The sequence below is a fragment of the Peromyscus leucopus genome, chromosome 3, assembly GCF_004664715.2.
Source record: "Peromyscus leucopus breed LL Stock chromosome 3, UCI_PerLeu_2.1, whole genome shotgun sequence".
NCBI lineage: Eukaryota > Metazoa > Chordata > Mammalia > Rodentia > Cricetidae > Peromyscus > Peromyscus leucopus.
In genome coordinates, this window is record NC_051065.1 from 108,447,159 (window position 1) to 108,463,492 (window position 16,334).

The 16,334-nt window shown below is 40.5% G+C and overlaps 1 protein-coding gene across 3 annotated transcripts in view; it reads right to left on the reverse strand.

The window, feature by feature from the left end:
* Positions 1 to 16,334, reverse strand: part of Prickle2 (prickle planar cell polarity protein 2) — a 342,866-nt gene that overhangs the window by 117,105 nt on the left and 209,427 nt on the right. The gene's annotated exons all lie outside the window — the stretch shown is intronic.

Consider the following 16,334-nt stretch of genomic DNA (forward strand, 5'->3'; position numbering starts at 1 on the left):
GCAGTGGGAACACAGATGATAAAAACATGTGTAGTGTGTGTCCCATATCAACTTTCATTTTTTTTGCTGTGTAAAGACGTTTAAAAGGCACAATCTATTAAAACTGGATGTCATAAAACAGTGGGATGTTTAGCATCTGAAAAAACCTGTAGCCATCAGATAGTTCCGAAAGAATACTTCGGATCAAAGCAGCATGGGCTACAGGCCAACAGGGAGACGATGAAAATATGTATTCTGTCTTTATTATCATTCAAGCAACAGTATCCACACTAAGTTACCTTACAAGGAATATATGCTTGAAGTGTGTGACATTTCTACTGCAGAGGCAGAGGCAGAGGGCACCCCCAGAGACGAGGCTAGCTTGTCAACAAGAAGTGCTCACTCAGGAGACATATCCTCACTGGCTTCTGACCACTTTTCCAATTTAGATTTTTATGTCTTATGACAGAAGAATGTCTTATGAAAGAGCCTAAAAACATGATCTGACATCTGGATCTCTCGCCTCCCAGATGCATGTTCATGGTTGATGCCAGTCAACCCTGGCCTCAGTTTCTCTGCCTACAAAATGGAGATGTCTATCATTCAAGCTGAAGAATGATTAGATGAACCACAATATATAAGACATTTTGTAGACTAGTTCATGTGTCAAATTGCATCATTTTCCACTTGGTTTTCAAAGAAGGGCACAAGAAGGATTGCTGCTACAACACATGATAAAATTGTTCGTGATAGACACAGGATAAGCTCCTTTCTTCCCAGGCTTTCTTGGTCCATGTGTGAAAAGCCCATATTAGGAATACTCCATAGATCACTGGCATTTCTAAATGTTATGAAAAACCATGTGCCACATTTTAAATTCAGAAAAACAATATTCTGCATTTTTCTTATCATCTTAGGAATTGCCACATTTCATATACTTTAATTATCTTTGATCCCAAATAATGAAATGCATACATTTTAACATTGCCTTTTATCCTCTTTTAATTATATTAATTAAAATATGGGATAGAGACAATATATATGTACATATCAAAATAAAAGACTACTAAAGACCATGCTTACTCCCTCCAAAAAGTTAAAACTTGTGTCAATGCTTTAAAGTGCCTTACTCCTGCATATTTTCATTAACATATCATTAAAGTGGCACGATGTGCTAATAAATGGGTTTTTAATTAAGAAAAAAAGTAGCTGCATTTACTCTGGCAGCTTTTTGGACTACTGGTTCCATCCACAAGCTGAGTAGAAACTGGAATTTCTACAGAGGAGAATCAGCTGCTCACTGTAGAGGATGCTTTGGTTTTCGAGCTCTTCCCAAAGGCAGGTACAGAGAGACACTTCTCTTGAGAGAACTGTGGTAAAATACAAAGTATTTAAGAAAAAAGACCAGGAAAATGATCTATCTCACAAAGTAGCAAATGGACAGCAAAGATCTTCCCTGGAACAATTATCTCAGGAGAGGAAACATCACAGATGGACAACCTGACATGGTCTTCACAAGGAACGAGCACCAGGTGCTCTCTGCACATGATGTCACTTAGTCCTCATCTAAAAACATAACTTTGATCATCATGTACCATCTAGACAGAAATACTGAGGTTCAAAGAGGATATACTAATGGATTAAGGATCCATAACTGAGATCTATTCCTGGGTCATTATAACACCCACGGCCCTTCCTTTAATTCAGAGCTTCACAACTTTTCAAAGCCCAGGTGTTATGATAGTACACAGAGCATAATAGGTTGAAAATAATTTAAGAAAAACAGAGCACCGAGTGTTCTCTGTTTCGCTAAACAGTGGACTGCTTTGAACAAAGAAAGAACACATAGGGTTCTTTCTTTGGAGGCAGGAACTCTTTATTTTGTAGTCTTTCATTCTTAGTGGTAGTGATACTCCCTTGGTTAATACCAATTGTGGTGGTTGGAATGAGAATAGCTCCCATAGGATTATATATTTGAATACTTAGCCCCTAGGTGGTGGAACTGTTTGGGAAGGATTAGGAGGTGAGACCTTGTAGGAGGAGGTGTATCACCGGGAGAAGGCTTTGAGGTTTCAAAAGCCATGCTATTCCCAGTTAGTTTTCTCTTTCTGCATCCTACTTGTGGATAAGGATATAAACTCTCAGTTACTGTTCCAGCACCATGCCTGGTGCCATTGTCCCTGCCATGGACTCTAACCCTCTGGAACTATAAGCCTCAATAAACTCTTCTATAAGCTGCCTTGGTCATGGTGCCTCTTCACAGCAATAGAAAAGTAACCATAATTATTTAATTAAGGTCATTCTGACTAAACTCAATGCTTCCTGGGAGCAGATGCTGTGTCTTCATTGTCGCTGTTTACTACTCTATTCTAAGCACCTGGGACCTTGTCTTCTGACAACTAATGAATACTTGTTGAGGAGTAAATATTTGACAATTTTTCCTCTCTAAAAATTGGAGGACATTTGGGATGACTTTTGCAATAACACCTCCCTCACATACTGCACTCTGACAAATTTTGGGGAGTGAGAAAGAAAAAGGTGGATGCCACAGTCTCCTATGGCTCCAACTTCTTGGTCTCTTTCCCCAGCTCATCCTTGTCTCACTAACAGCTCCATACTGGAGAACGCCCAGCTGGGCTCAGGTGTGGGACTTCTTCTTTCTCTATCCTCATTCACTACTTAGATCTGGTCTATGGTTGTAACTTCCTATCAGATCTGGGCTTAGATGTCTACCTGCCTACATCAAATCAAAATGTAGATGTCAAAGGCTTCTCAACTACCATATATGCACCATATCTCCCACAAACCTGCTTGATCTTCTGTCTTTGAAATATTAGCTAATGGCAACTCCACCATCGCAATGAAAAAAGATCACCTTTATATATTTCTTCCTGTTACCCCTCAACTTGTAAGTCATATGGGGGAAATTTGTATCTCAAAGGCCAAACAGAGTTTGTTTCATGTCTTCTCACAGTACTAGAAAACAGCTATACCATCCATGTATGTATCTACATTACGTAACTATAGCTACATTATAGCTACAGCGAACTTGATAGTTTCCAACAAATACCTTGTGGCTTGCCAAAATTAAGACATTTACTAATCTTGTCTTGAATACTATTTTCCTGCCTTTACCTAACTCTAGTGAGTTAGATGTTGGCTCCACCCAACATCTTTCTTCTGCCTGTATTTTTACCACTCCAGTATGGAGATCCAGACTAACATCAACTCGGTCTTCCTCTTGGTCCGTCATTGCCTCTCTTTAGTCTAGTCATAAGATGGTGCCTCTGGTGAGTCTCTTTGGGAGACTGGATTGTGCCAGACTTCTGCACAAAATCCACCAGTTCTGCTCATGTCTGAAGGTGGCCTTGCAGATCTACACCACATCCTTCCCTAGCACCCTCTCCCACTGCTCTCTGTCTTTTTATAACCCACACACTGCGCCTTGAACACGCCAGGCCCCTGCCTCCTCCCATGCTTTTGCACTTGCTCTTCCTCTGAAATGGTCTGTCCATAGCAGCGTGGCTCACTGTCAGCCTTTCAATGCCAGCATCACCCTTCGAGGCCTTTAAATTCTATGTGAGAATTACCCCTCCTCCTCCCTAATACTACCAAAACTGTTCTGACATTCTCTTAAAGCCATTTTGTTGAGACATGCTTTACATACTACACAATTTGCACATCTAAAGTGAACCAATACATAGTTCTAGTATATTCACAACCCTTACCATGGTCTAATTTTAGAACTTTAACTGACCTACAAAGAAACTCTCTAATAAGTTGCTCCCTAGTGGCCTCACTATCCTGGTCTTAGACAAACACTAATGTACTTTGTATATGCAAATATTCCTATTCTGCACATTTCATACAAATAAAAATTTATCATATGCAAACATTTGTGAATGGTTTTTCTTTAGTATAATATTTTTGATTTACCTATGTGGTAGCTTATATCAGAACTTCATTCATTCTTATTGCTAAATTTAATATTGCATAGTATAATGTTATGGTTTGGAGATGAAGTATCCCCCCAACAAAAGACATTATTCTCCAGCTGGTAGCACTACTGAGAGGTGAAGAAGGACATGAGGACACTAACTTCAACAATGGATGAACCCACATTAATTAGACGTAATTGTATATTGATGGGTTTTATTATACATTCATATATTTTTTGCTTTTATATATTGTGTGGTATGAAAGTGCATGTGTTCTTGTGTGTGGACACACAAGTGTGGAGGTACATTTGGATGCACAAGCATGAGGAGGCCCAAGGTTGTGTTAGGTGTCTTTCTCAATTGCTCTCTCTTATACATTGAAGAGGGTCTCTCTGTGAACCCAGAGCTCACCATTTCATTTGCCTAGCTTGGCTTGCCCTAGGTACCTTGTCTCCACCTCCTACCAGCTGGGATTACAGCTGGGCTGTCACACCCACTTAGCTTTTACACGCGTTCTGGGGATCTGAAGTCTAGTTCTCACACTTGCACAGTGAGTGTGTTACCCACCGAGGCATCCCCAAAGTCCGCATTATGACATTTTCATATTTGAATATAATGTGTTTTGATCATTCCATGGTTTCCTCCTCACCAGGACTCTTTGTCCCCGCACTCTCCCTCTTCTGTTGGTCTCCAACGTGTCCCTCTTCTATTTTTAGGGTTTTTTTGTTTGTTTGCTTGCTTGTCTGTGATCTAATGATTTTCACTATGGTTATTTTCATAGACACCTTGCAATGACTACACCACTAGGGGAAAAAAAAAAAAAGCATTTCTCCCTTCCCGGGAAACCATCAACATCCTTGAACTCTTCAGAGAAAGGTAGATCTTTCTGAACCCCCAACCACACTCCATTGCGTGACATGAACACGCCTAGTTTCATGCAGGCCTTGGGCAGGTAAGCACAGCTGTGTGAGTTCAAGAGTGCAGCTGCCACGTTGTTCCCAGAAGACAGCATTCTGCAACATTCCACCTGTTCCTTCCATTCTTCCATTCTGTCTGTTCCCCCTACTGCCAGGTTCCCTGGATCTTGCAGGGGGTGATTCAGTGTCCCATTTATGGCTCAGCATTAAGCAGCTATTTATTTGCAGCACTCTGACTAGTTATAAGCCTTTTCAGAATAAAATGGCATCTTATAACAGATTGATCTAACAGATACCTACAGAGTATTCCATCTAAACCCCAGGAACATACATTCTACTACTCAGATGACATCCTAGGACACAAAACAAATCCTAAGAAATTCAGAAAAAATTAAAATAACTCCATGTATCCTATCTGACCACATAATCAAACTTAAAACCAACAGCAAACAAATCTTTAGAAAGTACACAAATTCATGGAGACTAAACATCACATTACTGAATGATGAATGGGTCAAAGAAGAAATCAAGAAGAAGAAGAAGAAAAAAGAAGAAGAAGAAGAAGAAGAAGAAGAAGAAGAAGAAGAAGAAGAAGAGGAAGAAAAAAGCCCTGAACTAAATAATAAAAACACAATATGACACATTCTAGGATTACATTAAAAGCAGTCCCAAGAAGGAAATTTTTAGAAATGATCAATATTTTCATAAAAGTGACAGAATATAAAACCAGCTTGTAAAAATCCATAGCCAAGCCTGGATGGTGGAGGAACACACCTTTAACCCCAGCACTCAGGAGTCAGGCAGGTGGATTTCTGGATTCAAGACCAGCTTGGTCTACAAACGAGTTCTTGCACAGCTGGGGCTAACACAGACAAGCTCTGTCTTGAAAATTAAAACAAAGAAAAACTCAGTAGCTTTTCTGTATACCAACAACAAATATGCCGAAGAAGAGATCATGAAAAATTCCCATTTACAATACCCCCACCTCAAAAAAAAAAAAAAAGTGGTCAAAGACCTCTTAATAAAAACTTCAAATTTCTGAAGGAAAAGGTTGGGGAAGATGATAGAAGATGGAAGGACCTCCCATGCCCATGAATTGGAAGAATCAATTGTGTAAAAACAAACATTCCACCAAAAGCAATTTACACATTCAAGGCAACTCCTATCAAAATGCATATGACATTTTTCACAGAAATAAAAAGAACTCCCTAAGCTTCATATGGCTTCTCAAAAGACTGCAAATAGCTAGAGTAATCCAGAGCAAAAAGAACAATGCCAGAAGTACTATCATTCCAGATTTTAAGCTACATTACAAAGCCAAAGTAATAAAAACATGGTACTGGCACAAAACTAGATATTTAGATCAATGGAGCAAAATGGAAGACTTGAGTATGATTGTGCATAACTATACATATCTGATAGTTGACAAATAGACAAAAAAGACACACTGGAGAAAAGATAACTTCGAAAAATTGTTACTTGGAAAAGTGGATGTTCATATGTAGAAGAATGAAATTAGACCCATACCTATCACCCAGCATAAAAATCAACTCCAATGGACCAAAGACCTCCATGTAAAACCTGAAACACTGGAACTGAGAGAAGAAAACATAGGCAGTGTTCTATGTGCAGGAATGGACTTTCTAAATAGGATTACACTTGCTCAAGAATTGATGCCAAAAATCGACAAAAAATGGTTTCATAAAACAATAAAAGCTGCTGTACAGAAAAGGTAAAAACCAAATTATAATGAAGAAGCTGCCTATGGAGCAGGAGAGAATTTTTGTCACCTATACATTTGATAGAGGTTAACATTCAGAGCATTAGCAGAAATAACAGAATAAGAACTTGAAACAACAACAACTAAAGAATCAAGAAAGCAAACAATCTAATTAAAAATGGGCTTTGTATCTAAATAGAGAATTTTCAAAAGGAGTAATAGTGCCTAAGAAATACTTTTTAAAGTGTTCAACATCATTAGCAATTAGGGAAATGAAAATTAAGAGTACTTTGAGATTTTTTTTTAAATCTTATCCTAGTTAGAATGGGAAAGATCAAGAAAATAACTGCTAACAAGTGCTGGTGAGGATATGGGGAAAGGGGAACCTTCATTTACTGCTGTTGGGACTGCAAACTGGTGCAGTCACTGCAAATCAGCATGCAGAATCCTAGAAGAGCTAAAGGTAGATTTAGAGGATCTAGCTCTTTGAGGATTCTGCATTAGTATATGCCCCCCAAACTCAATAACCTACTCCACATATACTTGCCCAGCCATGATTATTGCAGCTCTACTCACAGTAGCTATTCAATAGAAAAAACCTAAATAACCTTCAACTGAGAAATGGAAATGCGGTATACATACACAGTGGAATTTAACTTATCTGTAAGAAAGATAAAATCAAGAAATTTCCAGGTAAATGGAAGGAATTAGAAATTATTATACTGAGTAAGGCAATTCAGACCCAGAAAGACAAATTCTGCATGTTCCTTCTTGTTTGAGGATCCTCGTGCTAAAACTTCAGATGTGAATATAGGACCAAATTAATCTCAGAAACCAGAAAAATAAAAAGGGACTGTGTGTGTGTGGGGCGGCACAGGTGGGGGTGGGGATGGAAGGAGCGCTAGAGGGAGGTATAGTAAGACACAGGTGTTTCAGGATACTCCTTGTGTAAAGATGTGCCACTGTCATTGGTTTAATAAAGAGCAGAATGGCCAATAGCTAGGCAGGAAGAGGTTAGGTGAGCTTCTGAGGAAGAAAGGCAGAGTCTCCAGCCAGATATGAGGAAGCAGGATGGGTGGTACAGAGTAATGGTAACCAAGCCATATAAAAAGAATGTAAATTAAAAGATATGGATTAATTTAAGTTGTAAGAACTGGTTAGAAGGGGCTGGAGAGATGGCTCAGAGGTTAGGAACATTGGCTGTTCTTCCAGAGGTCCTGAGTTCAAATCCCAGCAACCACATGGTGGCTCACAACCATCTGTAATGAGATCTTGTACCCTCTTCTGGCCTGCAGGGATATATGCAGGCAGAACACTGTATATGTAAGAAATAAATCTTTTTTTTTTTTTTTTTTAAAAAAAAAAAAAGAACTAGTTAGGAACAAGCCTAAGCTAAGGCCAAGCTTTCATAATTAATCAGAAGTCTCCATGTCATTTTTTTTGTGAGCTGGTGGTCCAAAGGAAAATTCATTACACATAGGTGCTATGAAGGGGAAATGGTAAAAATGGGGGCCTTTAACTGGAGAGAAAGGAAAGAGGGTAATACGGGAAGAAAGTGAGAGAGGGGGATAAAGAACTCTATGGATAACTGAAAAGGGGAATCATATTTTATGTTTACTTAAAATACATATAACATATATGTATACATTTATTCACATGTATACAAATACAAACTATATGTATATTAATACATGCATATGCATATAAACATATAACCTATGTATATATTAATATGTATACATTTATTCATATGTGTATAAGCATATAGACTATATGTATATATAATATGTGTATATATTTATTCATATGCATATAAACTATGTATATATTAGGATGTATTATACATTTATTCATATGCATATAAACATATAGCCTACATATATATTAATATGTATACATTTATTCATGTGTGTATAAGCATATAGACTACATGTATATATTAACATGTGTATATATTTATTCATATGAATATAAACATAAACTATGTGTATATATTAATATATATGTATATATACACACATTAATACACACTAGGGGTAACAATGCTTTTGGGGAAGGGAAGAGGGAGAAAGAACACTAAGGAAGTTTAGAATCACAGTATTTTATATCTACTTAAAATGACATATAAAGTGCATGTCTACACATATGTGACTAGATGGATAGAGAGAGAGTTTAAATAAAGTTACAGCACTTGGGGTGACAATATTTCTTCAAGAGCCACAGACTGTCTAATAAAACCCCAGTGCTAGCGAGGGGAAAGCTCCCTGTGAGTCATTGGTCAGAGGGTCTAAGAGTTTCCTCAAACAATAGAAGCTACTGTCATAGCTCTTGGTTGCCTTACAGAAAATGAAGGCAAGACCTGACTGCTGAAGACACCGCACACATCCAGCACAGGATTTGGAGGAGTCAAGCTGAAATTGAACTTATGCCTCCTTCCTGAGGACTAGCTCTCATAGTATCCAAAGGTGTTGTGTAAGCTGCCTAGGGAGAAAAGCAATCAATAATCTTCACTAGCAGGAAAGGCTACAAACCACAGTGATGACTAGCAGGCCAAGGTATCCCCAATGGTACAATGGTGTCACTTGTATCTTGGGGGTAACCAATATAGTTTCCAAACAAGACCTGCACAATGACAATACCAGTTGACATGCCTGCATGGATAGGGAAATCTCACAAGGCACCATCCCCAAAGAAGAGTTATGGAATTAATGGCTGCTGAGTGATAGGGAATCAGTTTTCTCCAGGGCCAAGCCTCCTATAGATTATTCAATCCAAGGTGGTCAGCCCTAATCATGTACACATATGAGCAACAATAAATGGATTTATCTGTGTGTATGCATATGTCTGTCTGTATGTGTGCGTGTGGTGTGTACAACAATAATATTTAAAGAAGTCATAAATTTGAGAGTGAGTGGAGGGAAATAGGAGTTAGTTGGTGGGAGGAGGGGGTGGAATGATGCAAATACAGTACTTACGTTGAAAAGTCTCAGAGAATTGAAAATTGAAAATATTTTGTTGAGATGGACATTTTACACAGTCTACTGTGGTAATTCCGACTGCTACCCCACCTCCCCCATTTACATAGTTAGTTTGCTTACTTTTTTTAGTAGCTGATTAGGTACATTAAATGGGGTTGTTTTTCCTGCAGCATTGGTTGGCAGAGGGCAGGAGCACAGTCTGCTTGAGCAACATGGCCGGTCTGTATTTACTGGCATCACACTTCTCTTTAGCTAGTACTTATGGCTAACTGATTGTTCTATTGTTCTTGACAACACCTTTTGCAATAAACTTCACAAAACTTTGATCTGATGAAAGAGAGGCTCCTTTGCAAGGGCAGGGTAGGGTGGTGTCCATCTTTAAATCTGCCCCGCCCAAACTAAAACAATAGTTCTAGACTTCTGGATCATGGCTGTATACTTGAACTAGAGTTTCCATCACACTGATCTGTGTTAGAAGGGAAAAGGAAGTTGAGCAAGTTTTATTTCAAATGCCGTAGCCTATCCTTGCCTTCCAAGATTTAGTAGATTTTCTTGATTAGATGTTTTACCATCAGGCTTCATGTCATTAGGAAATTTTCCAGAAGCCTTAGATGATTGCTTTTAAAATATGTAGTAATATGCTTTTCAGCAAATTATTGCTTCAGCAAATGATTGCTTTTAAAATATGTATTAATATACTTTTCAGCAAATAATTTGTCAACCAAAGGGTCTACCATGTTCCTCACACTGCCATCCTGAAAGCTAAAACCCATGCTCATTAAGCATTAATGTGTTTCACTTACGTATGCAGCTTTATGCTCTCACTATGGAACTAGAATGCTTGTCAGCTCCACTCAGCCTTCTCTTCTCAGAGCTGGGACACACAGTCATCCCAGGGCAGGAAAACAGCTCAGGAGGAAGCTCCAGATGAACAGAAGAAAGGGGGATGGGACTGGCAGCCCTTACCACCTGAGCTTCATTCAGTCAAGGGAGCATGCGTGGAAAAGCCCGTGTGATACCAACTTAGTGGAGGTGGGTACTATGTTAACAATGCAGAAGATGTCACGCAGACCTCATCTCATTCTTGTCCTCTTGGAGCCAGGCCACAGGTGAGATGTGGTGCACCTCCAAGATTGTTTCTCCCCTCAATGAACTATCTCCTTTCCTGCAACTGTGGAGATATTTCCTCATTGTAAAGAGCCCCGAGAACCCATAAATTGAGTGTCTGTTCTCTAGACTCACATCTGCTCCATTAACAGTTCTTTGATAATGATTGGCTAAGTGAATGGATGAGTAAGTGCCCATGACCCACAGCCTAGTTTATGGCTGGCCATAAGATCCCATAGCTGATGATGTCTTCCTTTGACAGAGTAGGAACTAAACAAAGGCTATATCAAGATGAACAGATGAGTGAAGGCAGTGTGCAGATGAAGGCTTGAAGGTTCGGAGTCTTCCTTACGATGACGTCATCCAAGTGCTCTATGGGAACAAGCAGCCCTGGATACTCAAGTTGGGAGGGGGTCAGTATAAAAGACGCTTTAGGACTCTTTCTTCAGCTCTTTCTCACTCCTATTCTTGGAAGTACATTTTCCTTTCTTATCAGGCTGTCTCTGTTTCTCCTCCATTCCTAAAGACAACTTTTCTCCATAGCTCTTCCTGGCGGCTGCTGGGATTTTTTACCTAACCTGTACTATTTTGCTCTTATACTCTAATAAATCGTCCTGACCTCCCTTTTGAGTCTATTTCTAAATCCCTTTATTAATGAGAGTAGGAACTTCAAAATGGAACCTCAGTTTTCCCAGTAACACTCAGGGTGATGAAAATTATAGACAACCACATCCCTTTATTTCCACTTAACACACACACACACACACACACACACACACACACACACACTCTGAATTTTCATTGAACACATTAACAAAAGAGGTTTAGTCAGAACCACCAAAGCCCATGTTATCAGACTCTAGACTATAGTGAGAAGTCCAAGAGAGTCTGCTTAAGAGTTATAAGGAATTTATTAGGATATAAATTGGAAAAGGCAACTCACTAAACAGAATAGACGAATTGTCGCAGGGTTCTGGAAGGCTGAGGTCCTGTCCCACACTGTTCTTGCTGCCTGAGCCAACCAAGCCCCCAAGGGAGAGAAGAGAGCAGCATCTGGGCCTCTCAGGTCTTAAGGGTAGCCCCGAGGCCACACCCCAGGGGCTGGTACTTCAAGGTCATAGGTGGAAAGGTATCCACTACATCTCCCCCTTTTGTCTAAATAAAAGTTCTAATCTAATATAAAACTATATACAATAGGAACGATGGCCAAGTACTGTCCGGGAGATGGGAAAGGTAATAACATAAACAAAATAGAAATACAACCAACAAGAACAACATCAAACAAGAGACACATAGGAAATATCCAGAAATGTCCAGACCATAGGTAAATGGCATGTTACAGAGATTACTCCAATAGCTGTCCTATCCTGAAGAGTCTAACTTCAGTACCTAAAACGTTATTAGCTAAGATATGAGAAGATTATAACTGTACTTCAAGGTTAGGTGGAAAGGTATCCACTACACTAGATTCTTCCGCTTTCTCTTCCTCAGGACTGCCTGCAGGCATGGCTCCAGCTGCTGGACCAGGCCTATGTCCACTACCCCAACTGCAAATGAGGCCCCCAATTTGACACTGGCCAGGCCACAGAGGTTCCACACTGACACCAGCTGCTTTCACGAGGGCACTGATCTTACCCTTGGTGGCCATCATTTCGTATAGCACAAGGGTGGAGGAATGCAGGGGGCTAAGAGACTGAGGCCATGGTGCAGACCGCAGTGAAGTCTTAGCTCCCCTGGAAGGATGGAGCACCTTGGTGGAAGCAGAGGATAGGGACCACAACATTTATTTTTGTCTTGATTATAACTCAATGAGACTGTCACACCTGTGGGGTTATCAGGCTGGTTTCTGATGGAGACAAAAGAATGAGACGTACAGCTGTGGCTTCTGTAGCTTCCAACCTGCTGCTCTGGATTCTGCCTTTTTCTTTTTAAACTTAGATATTCCTTTATACCTATAAATAGCTTGCTGCAGAAGGTAAATAATTTATTTTTGCTTGAAACAAAGTCCTGCTATAATGGAACTAGCTTATTAAAATCAAGAAGTATATGTCTATGGCTTGCCTGCTTCCATCCCCCTACGCGCCACTGTGGGAAGTGTGGTGTGTGTGTGTGTGTGTGTGTGTGTGTGTGTGTGTGTGTGTGTGTGTGTCTAGGTAAGTTGATTACTATTTTTGCTCTGAAGATACCTTTTCTTTAAACATATGAACAATGGTTGATAACCATAGTATGTTTATAAAGCACCTTGTATAGTATCAGATACATCAGAAGCATGCAGTAGGTATTAGGTACTATAATTACCTGCAAAGCAGTTACCATCTAGACCTGCCCACCAACTGTCATAGGCAAGTGCATCTAATGAGAATGGCTGGGAGAGTAGACTTCTCATTATGCATGCAAAGTTGTCCTCTTAAAACTGCAAAACTAAGTGCTCCTTGTTGGTACATCTTTCCTGGTCTATCCCTCTCCTCCTCTGGGTCTGTGTTTCACACTGTTCAATGTCAGGCCAAATTGAGCCCTGCAGGAGATTCCTGGAATTCCGTCTATTAACACACATCTTCCCTCCACTCAGGAAGTTGCTGGAACAGGACATAATTTTTAAAAGATCTAGTTATTCATTCACTTTGAATGACAAAGGTCATTCACACTTTGATCAGCAAATGGCCAGGTCAAAACATAAAAGAGTAATGATAAAATGAAACCATCTGCCTTCAAACAACTAAAATGAGTAGTAGGAAGGGCTTAACATGCACCACAATTAGACTTCATTTAGAGACATTGGTAGCATTAGGACTAATGTATAGGAGCATAAATCATCAAGATAGCCACAGTCTATAAAAGCTAAAAGTGACCCCAACTGCCAGGGTCTTCTGATCACAGGCACTGTGTCAAGTGGGAGGTGGTCTAGGGTCAGTGCTGACTCTGCCCCTTACCAGCAGTGTGGAGCAGGCCAGGTCAGGTTCCTCCCTGAGTCCATTCAGTAGCCTCTGCCTTGTGGATTTGCTAGACAAGGTGGGTAAATTGTCAAGCACACAGTAGCTGCTTAATAAATGTTTATACTACCTGAGTATGAACACAGCATCTGGTGTCCTTGGATTCAAAAAGCCATCAGTACACACCAATCACACTACTCCGGAACCTAGAGAGTTCCTGACAACGAGGGCAAGCTCCATGCTGTCTGTTCATCTTCCTGCCACCCCTCCACCCCATAACTGCTAATGGGAACCTACTAACACATCCTGGAGGTCACCAGGGGACAGGGTAGGACAGATGTAAGAGCAGGTTGTTTTGGTGAATTATTTAGCACCTTCTCTAAGGGGCCTGGAGTGAACTTCACAGACAGCTCCACATACAGCAAGTTAACAGGCCGTGACTCATCACCAAGAGCCACATTTGTCTTCCCTTAAAGGGTGCGCACAGCAAATCCCTGTGGGGCTGGGGGGGCTAGGTAGATTTTTCTTCACTCAGGTCATCACAACAAAGAGACTGCAGTGGGAAGGGCCGTTAGGAGTCTGGCCAAAAAAGGCTTTGTAGGAGGAATTCGGCTAGCTGGGATAAGAGAAGACATGCAGTGGTAATGGGGTACACTAGGGATGAAAGTTTAGCCCAGAGAAAACAGAAGAGTGACCTGGACAGAACCACTCAATCTTAGCCCACCGAGTATTATCCACAGACACCCCCGAGCCCACAGTCCTTCAGGAATCTTCATCTAACTAAGATGATTGCTAGCAAATTCAGGCCACAGGGACATTGAAGAAGAAAATATTTATAAAGCCTGATTTGTAGGTGATATTCATGCATATAAAACATCTAATTCAACCCTCTCAATAATCTTTCAGGGTTGTGCCTACAATCTCATTTGTCATAGATAAGGAAATTAAAGTCATGAACATCTGAGTAGTTAGTGTAAGCATTCATCTCAATTTTAAATCCATTTCCTCTTGCTTCTATTTATTTCTGTTCTTAAAATATCCACTTAGTCTGTTGAATCAGAACTTCTCTTTCCTTGTTCGGTTTGGGTTGATCATGACGTAAGGGACACCTGGTGTGGACCACCATAACACGAAGAGATTGAACAAACCAAGACATACTCTTGAAGAACAAATCCCAAAGAACTAATGGTCAAGTTCATCGTGCTCATTGTGAATGAAGGATTAGCAGCTATAACTCATGTTCATAGCTACAATAATGGGAAACACTGCATATAGAGAGCCTTTTTGCAAGCCAAATGAAGTTGGGTTTGGAAGGAACCCATGGAATACAATTAAAACTGATGGAATAAAGGAACTTTATAGGACCTTGGGGACCCATAAATTCTTTGCCAAAGTCCCTATGTGAGCTGAAATGTCTCAATCAGTTGGTCCCAAGGGTTCTGCAGAGTTAATTCATCTTTTCTGGCCAAGTCATCTGCTTTACTGGCCAGGTGCTGGGAGTTCTCCCCAACAGCATGGGATGTCTGATCTTGCTCAGCACCATGACCAGGTCCCCTGATGAAAAATTCAGATTCACAGGCTTCCCTTGCTCATAGTCCAGTGGTTCTCAACCTTTCTAATGCTGCAGCCCTTTAATAGAATTCCTCATGTTGTAGTGACCCCAACCATAAAATTATTTAATTGCTACTTCATAACTGTGATTTTGCTACTATTATGAATTGTAATGTAAATATCTGATATGTAGGATATCTGATACGTGACCCCAAAGGGGTGGTGACTCAGAGATTGAGAATCACTCTCCTAGACCTTCTGAATCTGCCCTCTGGGTATGGAGCCAAGCCAATGAAGTCTGCATGTGTCCTCAAGGATTCTTCACACAACCACCATAGCAGAGAGAGAGAGAGAGAGAGAGAGAGAGAGAGAGAGAGAGAGAGAGAGAAGAGAAGAGGAGAGGAGAGGAGAGGAGAGGAGAGGGAGGGGAGGGGAGGGAGGGGAGGGGAGGAGAGGAGAGGAGAGGAGAGGAGAGGAGAGGAGAGAGAGAGAGAGAGAGAGAGAGAGAGAGAGAGAGAGAGAGAGAGAATGAGAAAAGGTGGGAGGCTAGAGGAGTCTCTGAGGGGCTCAAGATGGTCAGCTGGTGTCTTCCACATGAAATTTGAACCACATTTGGGTTTTATTGGGTTTATATTAGAGATCAAGAAACTAATCCAAGTGCCAAGAAGTAGGTGAGGTTTTGAAAGCCATATGGCCTGGGTCATTCAGGTTGTCACAAAGGCTCAACTCTGCTGCTATGGAGTGAAAATTGTTCTAGACAAGAACGGGATATTGGTTGCTTTTCTCATTGCTATGATAAACTGTCTCACAAAAGCAACTTAAGGCAGGAAGGGTTTATTCGGCTTATAGTTTGAGGGATCGAGTCCAGCATGGTAGGAAAGGAATAGCGGTGAGCCCATGAGGCAGCTGGCCACACTGCTTCTGCAGTCAGGAAGCAGAGAGATGAATGCAGATACTCAGTCTTCTCTCTCCCTCTATTCAGGCCAGGACCCATGCCCATGAAATGGTTCTAATCACATTTAGGTAAATATAAAACTTCCCAGAAATACCTTCCCACACAGAGGTATATTTCCATGGTAATTTTACATCCAGTCAAAGTGGTTAATAAGGGTCTACCAGCACACATGGTGTGTGGCAACTATATCCCAATAACATTTTTATCAAACCAGACTGGGGCTGAGGTGAATTTGGCCTGCAAATTATAGTTCGTGGAT